The 19560-nt window shown below is 44.3% G+C and overlaps 1 protein-coding gene and 1 long non-coding RNA gene across 3 annotated transcripts in view; one reads left to right on the top strand and one right to left on the bottom strand.

Moving 5' to 3' along the window:
* Positions 1–718: 718 nt before the first annotated feature.
* LOC123504463 lies at positions 719–7613 on the bottom strand. The gene is made up of 3 exons (XR_006674841.1): positions 7477–7613; positions 6978–7103; positions 719–746 (listed from the first exon to the last, which is right to left on the bottom strand). It is a non-coding gene; the product is annotated as an uncharacterized LOC123504463 (long non-coding RNA).
* A 2244-nt stretch (positions 7614–9857) lies between these two features.
* The window catches only part of LOC123504460, a 241873-nt gene continuing 232170 nt past the window's right edge, over positions 9858–19560 (top strand). The window contains exons 1-2 of one of the 2 annotated variants that reach the window (XM_045254984.1): positions 9858–9914; positions 10463–10667. The gene's annotated coding sequence lies outside the window, so the exon portion shown is untranslated. The remainder of the gene's footprint in view (positions 9915–10462; positions 10668–19560) is intronic. The other variant, XM_045254985.1, reaches the window with a different exon arrangement.

Here is a 19560-nt window from a genome sequence, read left to right as displayed (position 1 = left end):
TGGCCGCAGTCTTCATCCTTTTAATCCCCCACATGAATATCTGAAGGTGTGTAAAATCATCAAATAGTAACCTGAATGAATAGGAAATCGGATCGTGCTACTGAAGGGGTTAAAATCTTAGAGTGTGTGATGGGATTCCTCTCGTCAAGACTTCCTAAAGGGCATCTAGTGGAAGGTTATATACAGTTTGATCATAAAGGACGCTATTGAAAGCTGGAGTGGTAGTGGTAGTGGTAGTGGCAGTGGTGGTGGTAATAGCGGTAGTGGTGCTAGAAATGTTGTATACAAAGACACAGTAGCAGTGGTGTTGATTGTAGTGGTGGTGGTAGTAACAGTAGTGGTGGAGGTATGATAGCCTTCAAAAAACACCAACACCACCACCATCACCACCACAACTATCACCAACAACAACCACAACAACAACAACAACAACAACAACACCCCTCTCAATAGATGCACCACCATCACCACCACAACTATCACCAACAACAACAACAACAACAACACCCCTCTCAATAGATGCACCACCACCACCACCACCACCACCTACCCTTCCCTCCACCATCTCTCAGCACCTCCTCAATTTTTGGCGCGCGGTGTTCATTCCCACTTTCTGCTCGCCTCCCTCAGGTTGTTTTTCTTTCGGGAGCTGCGCCAGTGACGTCACCAGCCCCGCGGGACCAATAGCGGCACTCTCAACAAACACCCGAAGTTTCCGGCCCTTCCCTTTCCATCTTCATCCCCTCCTGTCATAAATATTCCTGATTATATTTTGATATCTAATTTTCTTGGCTAAAAGTGTGTATTTGCGTTCGCGATCTTTGGCTCAAGTCTCTCTCTCTCTCTCTCTCTCTCTCTCTCTCTCTCTCTCTCTCTCTCTCTCTCTCTCTCTCTCTCTCTCTCTCTTCAGGTTGTCGACTGTCGCAAGATTGATCAATAAATTTTCAGATGTTTGTTTAGCCGGCACACCCTCCGCTGCCGGAACGACGGGGGAGGAAGAGAGAGAGAGAGAGAGAGAGAGAGAGAGAGAGAGAGAGATTCAGAAACGTTTTGCTTTCTCACCATCACTGCTTTCCAAAGTCTCCAGTTAAGGATACTCGTGTTTTCAGGGATATTTTTCATGGTTCTGGTGATAGATTGGCAAGATTTGTAGTTCATTAAAAGGAGAAACTGACTCGGAAACCTTGGAAAATTGTCGTGGTGAGAGAAGAAGGCGTTTCTGAATTACGGGTGAAAGACAGAGGAGGCGGTGTGGTGTTGATATCGACATAATATAGAGCAGTGGAAGGGAAGATAATATAAGGAAGGGAATAAGATAACCTTTGAACTAGAGAGAGAAAGAAAAGGGGTAGGAAAGTATGTGATGTTAACCCCTTAAGTACCGTGACGCATTTTTACCTTGAGACTTGTGTGCGATTAGACTATTTTATTGACATTAGGAAGGGTCTATGGAGGTCGGAAGATTAATTGCCAGAGTCTTACCTGTTTTAATCCTAACATGAGTCTCTGAAGCTGTATAAAATCACCAAATAGCAACCACAATGAATATGAAGACGTGTCACGATATTAAAGTACTTAATATCGACAGAATATAGAGAGTGAAGGGTATACGGGTGCAAGGAAAGGAATAAGGCAGTTTCTGAGGTTGGAGAGCAAGGCTTTTAACAAGAGAGAAAGAGAGAGAAAGGGGGATGTGAGAAAGGTACATGGTGTTAATATCAACATTATATACAGGAAGGTGAGGGTGCAAGGAAGGAAATAAGTCAGTTTCTGAGGGCGAAGAGAGAGACTTTTAACTATCTGAGGCAGAGGGTAAATGAGAAAAAGGGGAAATAAATGCAAGGTGTGAGGAAAAGTATCACCGTGACTGTGGGACAAGGGAGGGAAGCGGCCTGTCAACACCCACGCCCTGTGAGCAGCAAGGCGCCCCTCAGGTGATGACAGGCTCTCTCTCTCTCTCTCTCTCTCTCTCTCTCTCTCTCTCTCTCTGTGTGTGTGTGTGTGTGTGTGTGTGTGTGTGTGTGTGTGTGTGTGTGTGTGTGTGTGTGTGTGTGTGTGTGTGCATTTTAAAGGAGCCAGTCAACCTCTTTATAATTATTTTCTTTACTATCATTACTAATTCAAATCAAAGCTGTTTACTTACAACTTTATCTGAAAATACATTACACTGAAGAGAGAGAGAGAGAGAGAGAGAGAGAGAGAGAGAGAGAGAGAGAGAATTTCCGACACCAGCCTCAGCCTCTTGCGATGTCACGAGACGAGGGTTGCCGCTTTGAGATTAGTTTCCTCAGTTGAATGTTTTGCTAGAGTGGATTGGAGTGACTTAGTGTGCCTCGTGTCAAGTCGCTATTCAGACACGCTCTTCTCTCTCAGTAAGACTCTATTTATCATATGGTGATTTTACAGTTTCAGAAAGACATGTGGGGGATTAAAATAGTGACGACTGTAGCCATTAATCTTCCGACCTCCATAGACTCTTCCTAATGTCAATAAAATGGTCTAATCGTATGCAAATCTCAATGTAAAAAAATGTGTCTCAGTATTGAAGGGGTTAATGAAGATGATGATGATGATGATGATGATGATGATGCTGAAGGAAAGCCATTGTAAGCTTAATATTTTCAAAACTGGGACACAACCCTAACTCTCTCTCTCTCTCTCTCTCTCTCTCTCTCTCTCTCTCTCTCTCTCGTTTATTGTTATCCGTTTCTCTCTATCTCCATTTTGCTCCTCTTATCTCTCTTCTCCCCCTCTTAATACTCATACGTCATTAGTCTCTCTCTCTCTCTCTCTCTCTCTCTCTTTGGTCTATATTCTGAAACGCTTTGCTCTCTCACCATCACTGCTTTCTAAAGGCTCCACTTGAAGATACTCGTGTTTTTAAGAATACTTTTTTATGATTCTGGATAGACTGGCAAGATTTCTAATTTATTAAAAGGAGAAACTGTCTTGAAAACCCAGCTAGTTGTCTCCGTGGCCTTGGAAAATTGTTGTGGTGTGAAGGTTTCTGAATACGAACGCCAGACTCACCCCAGCAGAGTCTTGAGGGAGGCTGAGAGGACGATGCTCCCTAAAAAGATTAAAAAGAGAAGATTTTTCCCTAAGAGGACAAAAACACGTTGTTCTCTCCAGTTACTGTCCTGAATAGAACAGTCAGTGGTAAGTACTAGACAATGCATTTCAAATCACGCAAATATTGTTAAGGTACATCAGGGAAACGATAAATAATTTCTTTCCCGGCTCCAGCTCGCCAAGCAACGACGACCAACCTACTACCACAACCACCACCGCCATTACCTTCACCCCCTTGACCCCAGCACTCACATATATAATACAACAGAGTAGCTTCACATGCTCAGGGGTAGCGCTAGGCAACTCGTATGCTTGTCTGGATGAGATATACGCTATGGACGAATTTAACAAGCAGTTGCCCCGTTCAGCCTGAGTATGTCAGATTAGTTTAGTTAACCTCACAAAATAGTGTTTTCTCTCAGGCGTTCTAAAAAAAATGGCTGTCTTTAAGGAGTGACTTAGAATAACTCCATTTTCTTCACTACATTGGTATTATATTATTTTTCACGTTTAGTAGTTATCAGCCTGTAATGTGTGTTAGAGCAGGCACAGAGCAGTGTATTTCAGCAGAAGTCGTGTCCAGAACAGAATTGATAGACCAGAATAGAACAATAATAATAATAATAATAATAATAATGATAATAATAACAATAATAATAATAATAATAATAATAGAAATAGTGGTTGTGGTGATAGGGTGTCTATAGCAGTAAACCTTTCTGTCACGTGTCAAAATTTATAACATGTAGATTAGTGGTTGACCTGATGATTCCTTCTCGTTAACCTGGAGGGAAGGGGGAAGGGACAGTCACAAATAACCTTCCCCTCCTCCTCCTCCCCATCTCCTTCCCTCTCCCGTTTCCCCCTCTCCTCATTCGCCATTCCCCATTCCCTCACACCAGCAGGACTCATTGTTATAATAATTCAAGACAATGGTGTGTGATGGAGGCCAGTGATGCTCTCTCTCTCTCTCTCTCTCTCTCTCTCTCTCTCTCTCTCTCTCTCGAGTGGTGTGCTGTTTTTGTTGTTGTTGTTGTTGTTCATCTTGTTTTTCTTGTTCTTGCTCTATTTCTTCTACTAATACTTCTTCTTCTTCTTCTTCTTCTTCTTCTTCTTCTTCTTCTTCTTCTTCTTCTTCTTCTTCTTCTTCTTTTCTTGCCTTAAGTGTTTCCAGTGATGCCGAGAGAGAGAGAGAGAGAGAGAGAGAGAGAGAGAGAGAGAGAGAGAGAGAGAGAGAGAGAGAGAGAGAGAGAGAGAGAGAGAGAGAGAGAGAGAGAGAGAGAGAGAGAGAGAGAGAGAGAGAGAATATCGACTAAAAAATGTCGTTCTCAAAAAATGATAGGAAATAGAAAACTGAAGGGACCATTTTAAAAAGTTCTTTTGAGAGAGAGAGAGAGAGAGAGAGAGAGAGAGAGAGAGAATATAAGAGGTAAACAAACACACAACAAAGGCAGAGACAAGGAATAGGGAAGGGAAATATGGGTCAGACCAGAAATTGTTAGGTCACCCAGCAGTGTGTGAGTCTGTGAGAGGCGGCAGCTGGCGTGGTCCTGCAGCTGATCCCAAGATACGAGACAGCAGCACCAGTAGTAGGAGCAGCAAGGCGCCGGCATGTCGCGTCGAGCCCTCCGCCGGTGTGAGGGCATCAATAACAGACAATACACAGTTGCAGTGCCTGTAGACTTGTTAAACTCCAAATATAAATATTCCTCGTTATTTTATTACCTTTATGCTTATTTTTCTTCCATATCTTTTCTGTCTGTCTGTCTGTGTATCTGTCCAATCGTCTGTCTTTCTGTCTCTCTCTCTGTCTGTCCCGTCCTGTTCCAAATATGTTTTCTGGTTGTTTTTTTTTTATCTATGTGCTTATTTTTCATCCATACTTGTCCTGTCTGTTTGTCTGTTTCTGTTCAGTCGTCTGTCTTCCTGTCTGTCTCTTTGTCTGTCCCTTTCAGTTCCAAATATACCTTTTCTCCTTACCTTTTTATCTACGTGTTTATTTTTTTTCTATTTTTTTCCTGTTTGTCTGTCTGTGTATCTGTTCAGTCGTCTGTCTCCCTGTCTGTCTCTGTCCGTCTGTCTGTCTGTCTGTGTGGTACTATCTGTTGTTTGACTCCACTTCATTTACCAATATTAGCGAATCTACAGCGTAACGACCATGAAGTGCTGGGACTGTTATAATTATTCCGTAAGTAATTCTACGAGCCTGTGTAACAATGCCCTGTTGTACTCTGCGACGTCTTTCCGGGCAGCCTTTGTTCCATGCGTGGTGGTTCCCTTTGTCCCTAGGCTGTGAACTGATCACATATGCTGACAACACTGGACGATACCACCATGCACATATAGTCAACGCAGCCTCAAACTCATCGACAGGATGTGCCGCGAGCTTGGTCTCAAGCTTAACCTAAACAAGTCTAAAGCTATGGTGTTCCGGAGCCCCGTACCCGACACCTCTCTCGCCACAGCAGGGACAGCCGTGGAGTGAGTCGAGACCCATCAGTACCTCGGAGTGTGGTTAGACAGGAAGCTAACCCTCAGGACTCAGGTTGAGTACCTCAAAAACAGGATGACCTCCAGGATGAATATCCTAAAAGCCATCACCAGCTACACCTCTGGCGCCAGCTACAGCGTCAAAAGGGCCTTCCACACCCATGCCATTAGATCTCTGGTGGACTACTCTGCACCATTCCTCATCGCAGCCACTCCGCCACTACTAAATCAACTTGAACTCGTCCAACATCAAGTCCTCTGGCTGATTGTGTCCGCCCCCCGCTGAACCAAAGTCCTCAACCTGAGGGCCGAAACCCAGCTGGTGGCGATTACACACCGGACGAACCAGCTGACAGCCACCAGACACACATCCACGAGTCAGAGCTGACATACATAAAATCAGACTTGGCTATCCGTGCCTAGATGAGCTCAGAGAGGAACAACCTGTGGTTTTCTGCGATCACTCCCAAGCCCCTTTTGCACTACATCCTTGAATGCCCCAGTACTCACAAGTTAAGGACATCACGGGAAGACTACCCCTATCCAGAAGACTCTCAGGCAAGAGATGCAGCAGCAAATCTAATTAGCACAACCTCAATCGAACTCTTCATTGAAGTCGTATCCACGGCACCACCTCCATAGATATATATTGTATGCGTGTGTGTATATGTGTGTGAGCGTGTGTCTGTATTTACACATGTCCACAGCCTTGCCCTCACCGCTCATGAGCCTAAGTGGACAAGGCAGTCACCCCTTTCGTACCATTGTGTATAGTTTTAAAGCACTCATAACTCCTAAGGGCTTTACATAGCCCTGCTTGCCTAAAGGCTAGCGAAAATTATGTATAAAAAAACAATAAAACAGATCACTCTGAGCAATCATCGTGTTTACTTCTCTCTCCTTGCTGGACCTGAACGCTTGTAGCGATCATCGCCACTGTGGCCCGTTGTGAACACAAAAGCACCTCATAAAAGTCAATGAGCCTACAGAATAAGATTAATATTCCGATAATTTTCATTTTGAAGTAGTATCCACCCCCTCTCTCTCTCTCTCTCTCTCTCTCTCTCTCTCTCTCTCTCTCTCTCTCTGTGTGTGTGTGTGTGTGTGTGTGTGTGTGTGTGTGTGTGTGTGTGTGGTTCTGGTAATGGATTGGCATAATTTTTAGTTTATTAACAAGAGAAACTATTTTTTAAAATTCGGTTAGTCGTCTCTGTGGCCTTGGAAAATTGTCGTGGTGACAGGAGAAGGCCTTTCTGAATACAGTCGTATATTTCATCACGCACACACACACGCACACGCACACGCACGCGCACACACATATACACCATGCCTAATGTCCATCACTATCTTACTAATACTCTGATGAACAACGTCGCTATAGGATGACAAACTGACAAGGAACAAACAGTATTCACCTGAGTTCCTGAGAGTTGATTCCTTCAGTCACCGCCACACCTCATACACAAAGGCCTGGCGATGCGTGCTTCTTGCAGTTACGAACAACTCCAAAGGTTTCTTCTGCTTGCTCTTCGTGATATCACCTGAGGGAGGACACACATACACACACACAATTAATGCTCCTGTTACATCACGAGTATCACATTGGTCTCATCTTAGTCCAGAGATTGGCTACACACATCAAGGACATCACATTGGTCTCATCTTAGTCCAGAGATTGGCTACACACACAATCAATGTTCCTGTTACATCAAGGACATCACATTGGTCTCATCTTATTCCAGAGTTAAGCTGCTTTACTGGGACATGCAGCACTACACAACATGGAATGTAATACATAAAACATATACGCACTCGCTCCAGCACAATGTTACAACAGAATTAGCAAATCAGAAAGCTCTCCGCAACCTCTCTTCTCTTTTCTGTACTGTCACCAAAAACTGCAGCGCTATCTACCTGCTTTTGGCGGCACAAGCTATGACGGTAACGACTCCTCACGTCCTCACTTGCAAACTTGCCAGCAAAGGTGTACTGGCTGCGACCACCGCCCAACATCTCCACTACCATCGCCTCCTGCCGCCCGGTGTGTGTGTTTCGAACCTTCACGATCTTTGTTCACGATGCTGAGAAGTGGAGCAGTGAGAGAGATGGAGAGGTGAGATTGGGGAGAATATGTGATGTATCTGATGGTGTTATTCTGCTCTCATTACATACGGCACTAAATTTGACGGTAACTATTAAGAAAAGCCACTAAAACTCTGGATAGCATTACAGTGCACACCGCTTCACTATAGTGTGTGTGTGTGTGTGTGTGTGTGTGTGTGTGTGTGTGTGTGTGTGTGTGTGTGTGTGTGTGTGTGTGTGTGTCACGGAGAACTTAGGGCAACAATATGGAGAGGGTTGTTACTTGTTAGATAATGAGAATTTTAATAACAATAATCTTAATAATTATATAAACAATAATAATGATAATTGTAGTAGTAGTAGTAGTAGTAGTAGTAGTAGTAGTAGTAGTAGTAACAATAATGATAATAATAATAATAATAATAATAATAATAATAATAATAATAATAATAATAATAATAATAATAATAATAACGATAATAATAATACGACACTCACCACCTGGAAGGGAACCACACACGTGACACATGCTCTAGTCCACCTTCTATTATCTTTTACCCACGTCCACCTGTAGCGGCCACACCCTCCACTCCTCAGAAAATGTAAGGACTCGCTTTATTGTCCCCTACCATTATCAACAGAGCCCTCTCCTTTGCTATCCTCAATGTTACTCTCCCTCCATTTTCACTCTCAAAAATATTCTTCAGTTGACCCTTAATTCCCTGGGGTTACCGCTGGGCAGGATCTCATTGCTGTCAATACTACACACTCACTGCAACAACTCCTTACATAGGCTCGTATTCTCAAAAACTTCTGTGCTTCACCCCCAATATTTCTAAAGGCTTTATTTGAATTTACACGACTTTTTAAAGGTGTTTATACGATTCTAGAGGCAGATTGACAAGACCTCTACATTATTCACTGGGGAAACACTTGAAAATTTCGCTAATCATCTCTATGGGCTTGGAAAATAGTCGCAATGAGAGCAAAGCATTTTTGAATACGGTCGCGCCTGAAGATTCCTGCCTCCCCCTCCCCCCAATCAGCTTGAGTAGCCACATACGTACTGTACACTCTATCACAGTCCATGGTCACTGCTTAGAGGTTGCTGGCCACTGCCTCTGTTGTGTTTTAGCTGTATGTGTTACGATATTACCGGATCACCAAGGACCGACTGAAGGCTCCGCTGCAAGATGACATGACGCCTCTGGATCCACAGATGTTATTGACCACACAGAGGCCAATCGATCGATACTTCCAATTGAGTAGCTCTATGATACACAGACATTCACTGACACGTGTTATACGTGTAGAGAAATTTAGGTAATAATGACTGTCAGGTGTAAGAATAGCATTGTGACCTTGAATTGTGTCACCCGTCGTGGATATCAGAAGTGATCTGCTGGGAATGGGATACGGTCTATTTACAGTTTACGCCATCGAGACTATACTATTTATTTATCTCGTCTTTGATTGATGAGTAGGGGGAAGTACTGTTTATGTTACAAATCTTGCTATATAAAGTTACAGTTATTATTAGTATGGAAAATTTGGGGAAAAAACGGAAACCTAGTCATGACGTCATGCTCCGCCATGCTCACCACGTGCAGCTGCCCCTGCCTCAGCCGTGCCACGGGCGTGTCAGTGATGCCATGCCTAACAGCAGCCCTCATCACGTCAATTCGAGAAGCAAACCACCCAGCTAGACCAGAACTTCCCATGGCTTCAGACGGAATAGCATTCGGTAGATGATGAATCCTTAAACATTGGCAACACAACTTTGTGAGCACATTGATCGGTGCTGAGGGGGTTACATGCGGCCAGCGGTCACTGACTCACTGCCACCGCCATGGCGATGGAGTGTTGGTTTGTTTTGAGCTGATCACTACACAAGCTGTTCAGTGTGGATATTTGTGCTAACTGTGGCATTGTCATCCATGAATACCGTAGACTGCAGCCAGGGCAATATGATGTTTTGAATGAATAAATACCATGTTTTCTTTTAGATATATAAATTTCCGATTTTTGGGCGCATGGGGAGCAATAATTGTTTTTTGAATAATCTTATGATAGGGAAGAGTGTAATTACACTGAAACATAACACTACAATGTTTGTATTATGTTAGAATAACTGTGATAGATTATAAATAGTTGAGGTTGATGGTAGCTATCCATCTGGGTGAGGCAAGCGGGTGGGTGAGCTGTGCGCCGCGCGTTGCACCACTACTCAGTGTGTTGCCGTGATCGCTGGAGCAGGGGTGCGCTGGTCTGTGCGTGCGAGAATCTCTTAATTTCCTTTTCAGTCTTCTGACAGTCATTGTTCTTGATCCAAGACTGCTGGTATATCATTGTTATCCATGAAAACAGTGCCTTGAGTAACGTAGTCCCTTGAGAGCGGTGAGGCAGTGCTCGTATGCACGGCCAACCACGTTGATCACTCAAAAACAATATTGTACGGGCGGCTTGGTTCAGTCAGGGCGGAGCTTCAGGTGTCAGGCATTATTAACGAGCGATCAGTGAATGGAATGTGTGTGTGTGTGTGTCGTGAGTCAGATAATACCGTAAGGAAGACTTCTTGGTGGTGTCAACACGGCGCCAGCAAGCAGGTCGGTAGCTCATCTTTAACGTGTCTGCTGGCGGTGAGGAAGCAACAACGCCCCTCGAGGTGTGAGTGGCCGCTACTTCAGTGCTTGTGTAGGCTTGCGTTGGACTAACACTTGGGTTTCCTGATGACTTGCTGTGTGACGCTTGATGGATGGTAGGGTATGTTCTACTAACTGCGTGTCACATCACTTTCTTTTTCTTTTTTTCTGTAAAGATTTAAAGGTGGGATTTGAGTTGTCTTACACTTGAGCTGTGTTGCTGAAGTGCGTAGTGACCTAGTGTGTGCTCCGCTGTGACCTGCACTAACTCGGGACTAACGCCACTAACACGCCGACCCAGCCGCCGCAGGAACCATCAGACAAGGATGGCCAGGACCGTCGCCACTATCGCCATTGTAATCTTTTCCTTACTTCATCAAGGTAAGAGGACTTTATAGTAGCAACATTTAGCCTCTTATAGAACACTTGACTTATTACCATTCCTAACACCTGCACCCGTATTGAGAAACGCCTTCCCTTCTCGATACGACAGTTTTCCAAATCCACAGACAACTAGCCGAGTTTTCATGACAGTTTCTCATTTTAATAAACTAGAAATCTTGCCAATGTATCAAAAAAGTCTTAAAAATACTCTTAAAAACACGAGTGTCTTCAACTGGAGCCTTTGGAAAGTAATGATGGTGAGAGAAAAATGCGTTTCAGAATACGGTCAACCACAGCGGTAATTTTTTCTTCATTACCCGGGAATTAAGAGAGAGAGAGAGAGAGAGAGAGAGAGAGAGAGAGAGAGTAGGTAAAAGTAAGGCAACAGGGTGTGGTGGTGGTGGTGGTGGTGAGGGTTTGTCAACAGGTAGGTGGTATAGTAGGCCATCTTGAAGGGGGTGGTGGGGGATAGGAGTTCATACGGTTCCATGTCCTGCTGTAGACACCACGTGCTGGGTTGGGCGCGGGAACACAACCACCACCATCACCACCACCCGCTGTTTTCCCCTGGGTTGGGCTAGCCGTGCCGTGGCCCAGTGCTCGCGCGTGAGAACACTTAAATTATGAATGAAGCCCCACCCAGACCAGCCCGGGGAAATGCGAGGCCCCGCTGGGGGGTGGTGAGTGATGACTATGCTGAGAACAGGGTGTGAATGCTTGAGTTCTGCTATGTTGGGGTGGAATGTGAGATGAAGGATGCTCTCTCTCTCTCTCTCTCTCTCTCTCTCTCTCTCTCTCTCTCTCTCTCTCTCTCTCTCTGTTACTATATATCCATTGACGTTATCTATGTTTTGTATTTGGTCTTCAAACATTTGATGACATTTTTCAGTTATATATATATATATATATATATATATATATATATATATATATATATATTGATTTATTTCCAGTTCAAAACGTGATATATGTGAAAAGTTCATGTTTATTAGTGCTTGTGGGTTAAATGATAATGCGCCATACTCAGAAACACTTCCCTCACTCTCACCGCGACCATTTTGTGAAGACCACAGACAGTTAGCCGAGTTGTAAAGAGTATTTTTCCTGTTGACAATGCAGAAAACTTGTTAACATGTCACTAGAATCAGAAACAAGAGTAATTTTCCTGTTGACAATGCAGGAAACTTGTTAACATATCACTAGTATCACAGAAACATCCTTAAAAACTCGCGTCACTTCAACTAGAGCCCTTTGAAAATAGTGAAGATGCTGTGAGGCGCGGAAGTGTTTCAGAATATGAATGCTGCTTTTTAATATAATGCTGGTTTTAATTGCCCAGCTAAGTTATGCAATGTTTAGTGGCTGAGGGTGAATGTTGGTTGAAAAAGCAAGCATTAGGTAACTTTTTCGCACCAAGGGAATATCCACCGTTTGACTATACGCTTCCTTTCACCACCGTGTCTAGCGTAAATTACATTGATCCTGTTACCAGCAGACACCATAACCTTCAGCTCAATGTCCGCCATAACACATGTGTTCGCCGGCACATTAAATTCGTATCGCCCTTCTGTGGTATTGAAGTCGTCTGATCTACACTGCCCCCCCCACACGCATGGCACAAAGACCACCTCCAGACGCGCCGTGGTAGGGATGACATGCGCTGAGGGAAAAGAAGGCAATAGGACAATAAAATTCATAGAAAGGAAGGCAGTGGACGGGAAAATGTTTTGTAGAATCGTGGGAGACGGTAAAGCGAAGGTCTCTCTCTCTCTCTCTCTCTCTCTCTCTCTCTCTCTCTCTCTCTCTCTCTCTCTCTCTCTCTCTCTCTCTCTCTCCCTCTCCGTGCAGCTGCCACACAGGTTCCGGCTTGTAAAAAAAGGAGTGAAGCTAATGTAAGATATATTATGGGGATGTGAAAACAAGAGAGAGAGAGAGAGAGAGAGAGAGAGAGCGTGCGTGCGTTCGTTTTTTTTTTCTTTAGGGCCCATATCACCACCCAAGCTCATCTTCAGTGTAACCTGAGATCATGGTGACATGTAGGTAACTTTAAACCACTCTACAAATGGCAAAATATTTGAAGGCTGTACGTGGTGGAATTCGAACATTCCCGTGGACGTCTGGCCGATCGCACGCTCACCACCTTATACACTGGGCCAACGCCTCCCTTTGTGTTTATAGTGAGAGAAAGCATTTTAATAATAGATGAAATTTGTACCAGTATAGTCAGCAATAAAGGTCAGTATTGTGTCTCTACTGAAGGTGAATGAACTAACTGGCATCTGATGGGTTTCAAAGGGCAAGAAACAATCTCTCTCTCTCTCTCTCTCTCTCTCTCTCTCTCTCTCTCTCTCTCTCTCTCTCTCTCTCTCTCTCTCTCGTTGAAGATATTCGTGTTTTAAGAGAATTTTTATGGTTCTGATGATAGGTTGGCAATATTTCTAGTTTATTGAAAAGAGAAACTGTCTTGAAAATCCATCTAGTTGTCTCTGCGGCCTTGTAAAATTGTCGTAGTGAGAAGGGAAGACTTTACTGAAAACGGGCGTCTCTCTCTCTCTCTCTCTCTCTCTCTCTCTCTCTCTCTCTCTGACGTTTGTTATATTACTGTTTGTGCGCTATGGTGAATGAAACATTTATTCTGGCACATGAAAGGGAGTCACATAAATGCATGTTTGTTCGCTACACACTGACATAACAGATTTGACAAAGCTTCGTATTTTGAAACTGTATTTTGGTTATAAGGTATTTTCATAGGTCGCAGATGATAGATAAGTCGCTTGAAGTAGTGAAGTACGTAAGAGATTGGGTTGGTTTGAGAGGTGCAGTGTGAAAGAGCCTTGCTGTTGTCAGACGAGAATGTTTCGTCTTATCCTCTCGTGTTATGATGGGCTGATGTTCAGAAATACTTCCACACTGCACCTTCACTGTTTTCAAAGGGCTGTACTTGAAGTGGCACGGGTTTTTAAGGATATTTCTGTGATTCTAGGGACATGTTAACAAGTTTTCTGCATTATGAATAGGAAAAATAACCTTTAGAACTTGGCTAATCGTCTCTGTGGCCTTTGAAAATGGTGGCGGTGAGAGAGGGAAGTGTTTCTGAATGTGGCGCTTAGGTGGCAGTGTTGGAGGCGGGGGAGGAGGCAGGGAGGTGGTGTACTGCCTCATAGCAAGCTTTTAATGGACTGCTAATGGTAAAAAGATTGAGTGATATATACTTAATTTATTTACACATTTCTTCTTTTTATATTCTTCCTTTTATGACTCGTTCGTTATACGTTTGAAGTTATTGGAAGCTGGAGTGTGTTACCGCCCATCAGTCCAACATGTTTTGCCATTAGTCTCCGGAATGAAAGCCGTGATTTATGTCCATTCAATCACTGGCCAGTGGAATGGTTTGTTTCAAGGGACGTGTGGGAAACTGGGATTGATGTTGGTTTGTAGTTTTATGCAAAGCCGGGTCACGCTAACGGGCTATCATAACAACTCCAGCTGTGAGTCAATAAAAAAAACAAAAAGAAAAAAAAAAGGGAACGCCATACATTACAGTTTGGGACGGTTGCCATGTTGATGTACTACAGCAGAGTGGCCTGTGGCTGTTTTGGCTCCCCTGTGTGTGTGTGTGTGTGTGTGTGTGTGTGTGTGTGTGTGTGTGTGTGTGGTTATTTATGGTCAATCACTATGTAGCAGGGGATAATTTGCGCCCGGGATCAGAAACGCCTTCCCCTCTCACTACGACAATGTTCCTAGGCCACAGAGACAACTAGACGGGTTTTCAAGTTTTCAAGACAGTTTCTCTTTTAATAAACTAGAAATCTTGCCAATCTATCACCAGAACCATAGAAATACACTTAAAATCACGATTATCTTCAACTGGAGCGTTTGGAAAGCAGTGAAGGTGAGAGAACAAAGCGTTTCAGAATACGGCCTAGTCTTTGATGGAGTGGCGGCGGCGCTGGAGGGCTGGCTGTGTAGTGTTGTGTCTGTGCAGCAGCAGAGGAGCTTCCGCGGGCTTTTTACAGCCTTGTGTTAGCTCCGCGCCATGTGTTCTCACCGGATGATCGTTGCTTGGCGTTTTTCTTCTTTCCCGATAAATCCTCCCGAGTGTGGTGCAGCCTTCCCGACCTTTGTTGTCTCTCCTTTTTGTTGTGCTGCTTTTCATACTCATCCTGCCATGAAAGCCTCGTGCAGACAAACAGACAGACAGACAAACAGACAGACACCTGACTTCTGGAGGTGAAGATTGTGCCGACGCTAGGGAAAGGAAGGGGGAGCCGTCAATGCCAGAGTGATTAGACCCTTCATATTGATTTTCTTCCCTAAAGTTTTCGATTAGATTACACGCGAGGTGGAGTTTCCCCATTCATGGCTTAATGTTAGTCGGTACCTTTTAATTAGAGTAAACTCCTCGTTATTCAAACACAGGCGAGTGGCAGCGTGACTTCTTTGAGTGGCGCCATGGTCGATAATGCGGCAAGGCGAGTGGCGGGGCGGCTGTCGGGACCTGACGCTGCGGCAGCCACGCGAGATTTGTTCTGACGTAAGTTTGCAAAGAACACCTTTAGGTTATTGGAAACAGAACGGGCTGGGCGGTGTTACTCACTCTTAAGGCTCAAATTCTCAAACACTTCTGTCCTTCACCTGTATTTCAAAAGGCTTTACTTAATTTACACGAGTTTTTAAGGTGTTTTTGTGATTGTAGAAGCAGAGTGACAAGATTACCTTATTAACAGGAGGAACACTTGAAAACCCCGCTTATCATCTTCGTGACCTTGAAAAGCAGTCATGGTGAGAGAGAAGAATGTTTTTAAGGGTGTTTATTTGGTTTTAGAGGCAGAATGACAAGATTTCTACATTAATAACTGGAGAAACACTCTTAAAAACCCCGCTAATCATCTCTGTGGCCTTGCAAAATAGTCGTGGTGAGAGACAAAGCATTTCTAAACACGAACCTCAAGTGTGCGTGTTTACAGTCCCGTCTCTGGAAAAGCAGTGTCACGTACGTACATATATAATTAAAGATCACAAACTCGTGCCAGTGTAAGGAAATGTAGATTCAATAGCACTTTCTACATTTTGCTGTGATTCTGATACAAGTGAGTGGGCAAGAAGAGTGTAGAGGAGACTCATGCAATGTCTTTTTTATGTAAGAGGGAAAACTGGCCAAGGGCAACATAAAATGAGGAAGAAAAACGTCCACAAAGCTCTCAGTCCCTTTGCAAGTCAGAGAGAGTTTGCCAGAATAGAAAGATAAATGTCTGAGGTGATGTAATGTTCAGGAGAGTATCGTACCACTAAAAAATGGTGATGTAACATTGAGGAGAGTATCGTACCACTAAAAAATGGTGATGTAACGTTGAGGAGAGTATCGTACCACAAAAAAATGGTGATGTAACATTGAGGAGAGTATCGTACCACTAAAAAATGGTGATGTAACGTTGAGGAGAATATCGTACTATTGATATCGTGCTCTAAGGACACTCCAGCAGATTTGTGGTTTGAGTCACGTGACGTCATTCATGCAGACACGGCTCGTTTGCAGCGGGTAAAAAAAAAAAAACGATTTCTTCTTTTTACCTCTCTCTCTCTCTCTCTCTCTCTCTCTCTCTCTCTCTCTCTCTCTCTCTCTCTCTCTCTCTCTCTCTCTCTCTCTCTCTCTCTCTCTCTCTCTCTCTCTCTCTCTCTCTCTACTCAGTGATATCTGTAAAGTGGTGTGTGTGTGTGTAAGCTTAGAACCCTTTTAGATTATTCAAAGATCAATATGATAGACACAAGAAATTTATCATATCCTGAACGAACATTAGTGTATTAGCGCGACACCAGACCAGCTGCCGTGTTGACCGTGACTCTCCCTGGACAGGGCGGTAAGTGTGACGTCCAGCGGTGTGTTCCCCAATGCCTCGCTTCCGCAACAGACTCGGGGTGAAGGAGGGTGGGATGGTGGTGGTGGAGGTGGATAGTGTGCTTGGGGAAGGTGGCCTGTCCCGTTATGACACTCCTACTCGTATTCTCAAACTTTTCTGTGCTTCATCTCCACTATTTCAAAAGGCTTTATTTAAATGTACACGAGTTTGTTTTTTCTAAGGTGTTTTTACGGTTTTAGAGGCAGAGTGACAAGATTTCTGCATTATTAACTGGAGAAACATTCATGTAAACCCCGCTAATCATCTCTGGCCTTAGAAAATAGTCGTGGTGAGAGAATATTCTTAAGACGTTTTTAGAGGCAGAATGACAAGATTTCTACATTATTAACTGCAGAAACACTTGAAAACCCCGCTAATCATCTCTCTGGCCTTGGAAAGCAGTCGTGGTGAGAGCAAAGCGTTTCTGAAGACAGATCTCACACTGCCCGTGTCTCGTGTTAGCGACCCCCAGTGAAGGCACACCAACCGCCCACTGTGGCCTGGTGATGTGCTGACACTGGTTTTTGTTAAGGAGAGCGCGGCGAACAAAAACTGGGCTCATCCTGGCAAGAAACAAGTCACTCGTCAGGTACACATTACTCTCTCTCTCTCTCTCTCTCTCTCTCTCTCTCTCTCTCTCTCTCTCTCTCTCTCTCTCTCTCTCTCTCTCTCTCTCTCTCTCTCCTGCTTCCTCCAGCCCACACAATAATGATGAAATATACAACAGGTGAATATATTTATACCTCCAAACGCTTACCAGAGTATTACCTCATGCAGCGACAGTGAGGATGGGAGGTTGTGCCGCTATGACGCAGTGCTGCAGCCTTCACAGTAGTGGTGGTGAGGCAGGGCTAGTGGGTGCTGGCCTGGAGTGAGGGCAGAGGTGTGCATGAGAATACTGTTAACCCCTTCACTCCTGGAACGCGTCTTTTTCTATGAGTTTGGGTGTGATTAGACGATTTTACTTACTAGGAAGGGTCTATGGATGTCAGAAGATAAAGAGAGTCTGTGGATGTCAGAAGAATCTTTACTATTTTAATCGCAAAGTTTCTGAAGCTTTATAAAACCACGAAATACTAACCAGAATTAATTTGGAAACGCGTCATTAGCACTGAAGGGGTTGATAATGATATAAGACTTAAACGGACTGAGTGAAGCGAAAATTCCCTTGGTAATGGTATTACACAACGCTGTCACAGTACTTAACTACGGTAATGACAAAGGAGCGTGACTAACCGCCCGTCTCCGTTAATTAGTCGTGTAATTGACTGACGGTGTCTTGAGAAAAGTGTGACGAAAGCTTTGAGTCAGGCAGGGCACTTGTTTGAGGCGTTGAGAGAGAAGAGACAGGTGGGTGGCGTGACCATTTCTTAGCTCTTTAGAAGGACACTCTTATGAATTGTGTCTTGACCCCTTCAGTACCAAGACGCGTGTTCATATTCACTTTGTTTACTATTGGGTGATTTTGTACAGCTTCAGATACTTATGTTGGAATTAAAATAGTGAAGACTGTGGCCATTCATCGTCTGACCTTCATAGATCCTTCCTAATCTAAATAAAAATGTCCAATCTTACCCAAAACTCGTGGTAAAAAATACGTCCCAGTGATGAAGGGGGTTAAGAGAGAGAGATTCTGAATGGATATCACACACACACACACACACACACACACACACACACACACACACACACACACACACACACACACACACACACACACACACACACACACACACACACCATTCAAGAACTTTCGAGACAACAATCTCACGCTATCATTCCCTTTCTGTTGTCTCCTTGTCAGTTTCGCAGCAGGAGGCGAGAGAGGAAGTGAGGTGGTGGTGGTGTTCATGGCGGCTGTGGTGGTGGTGGTGGTGGTGAGGATGTCATGAGCTGGTTGGCTGGTTAGTTGTGAAGATAGTGACGAAGTGGTGACTCATCTCAGTGTTGCCAGCACACACACACACACACACACACACACACACACACACACACACACACACACACACACACACACGGTAGCTCAGTGGTTAGAGCGCTGGCTTCACAAGCCAGAGGACCGGGGTTCGATTCCCCAGCCGGGTGGAGATATTTGGGTGTCTCCTTTCACGTGTAGCCCCTGTTCACCTAGCAGTGAGTAGGTACGGGATGTGAATCGAGGAGTTGTGACCTTGTTGTCCCGGTGTGTGGTGTGTGCCTGGTCTCAGGCCTATCCGAAGATCGGAAATAATGAGCTCTGAGCTCGTTCCGTAGGGTAACGTCTGGCTGTCTCGTCAGAGACTGCAGCAGATCAAACAGTGAAACACACACACAATGTCTTGTGGTGATTAGAATGGGATTTTTATCGTGTGTGTGTGTGTGTGTGTGTGTGTTTGTGTGTATTTTAATTCTTTATCAGTTGTTGTAGTGCCTGCTTGTGTGTGTGTGTGTGTGTGTGTGTGTGTGTGTGTGTGTGTGTGTGTGTGTGTGTGTGTGTAGACTCTAGGTCGCTCATTATTACACAGCTGTAGAGGAAGGCCATATCATTATGCTTATTAAATGCTTCCTGTTCTTTTTTGTACGTGTGTGTGTGTGTGTGTGTGTGTGTGTGTGTGTGTGTGTGTGTGTGTGTGTGTGTGTGTGTGTGTGTGTAATTGTGGAGGTGACACACACACACACAGGGACACACACACACACACACACACACACACACACACACACACACACACACACACAGAGAGAGAGAGAGAGAGAGAGAGAGAGAGAGAGAGAGAGAGAGGCGAATAGAGGTGCAGTATGCTCATGAAGGAAAGATTACAGTAGATTAACGTACATGAACCGTCTTTTACTTGGTGTCACGAACTCTGGCGCAGTAGTTTCGTCAATTAAGGACACGCGAACATGGTACAACACTGCCACTCGGTTGGGGGAAGGGGGTTAAGATGCTCTCATTCGCTAATAGGTAGATCGCAGCGTCCTGTCTTGCTCTGTAACGTGCGGCAGACTGACGTGAT

Source organism: Portunus trituberculatus, chromosome 16, assembly GCF_017591435.1.
Source record: "Portunus trituberculatus isolate SZX2019 chromosome 16, ASM1759143v1, whole genome shotgun sequence".
Taxonomy (NCBI): Eukaryota; Metazoa; Arthropoda; class Malacostraca; order Decapoda; family Portunidae; genus Portunus; species Portunus trituberculatus.
This window is presented reverse-complemented; position numbering and strand designations above follow the sequence as displayed.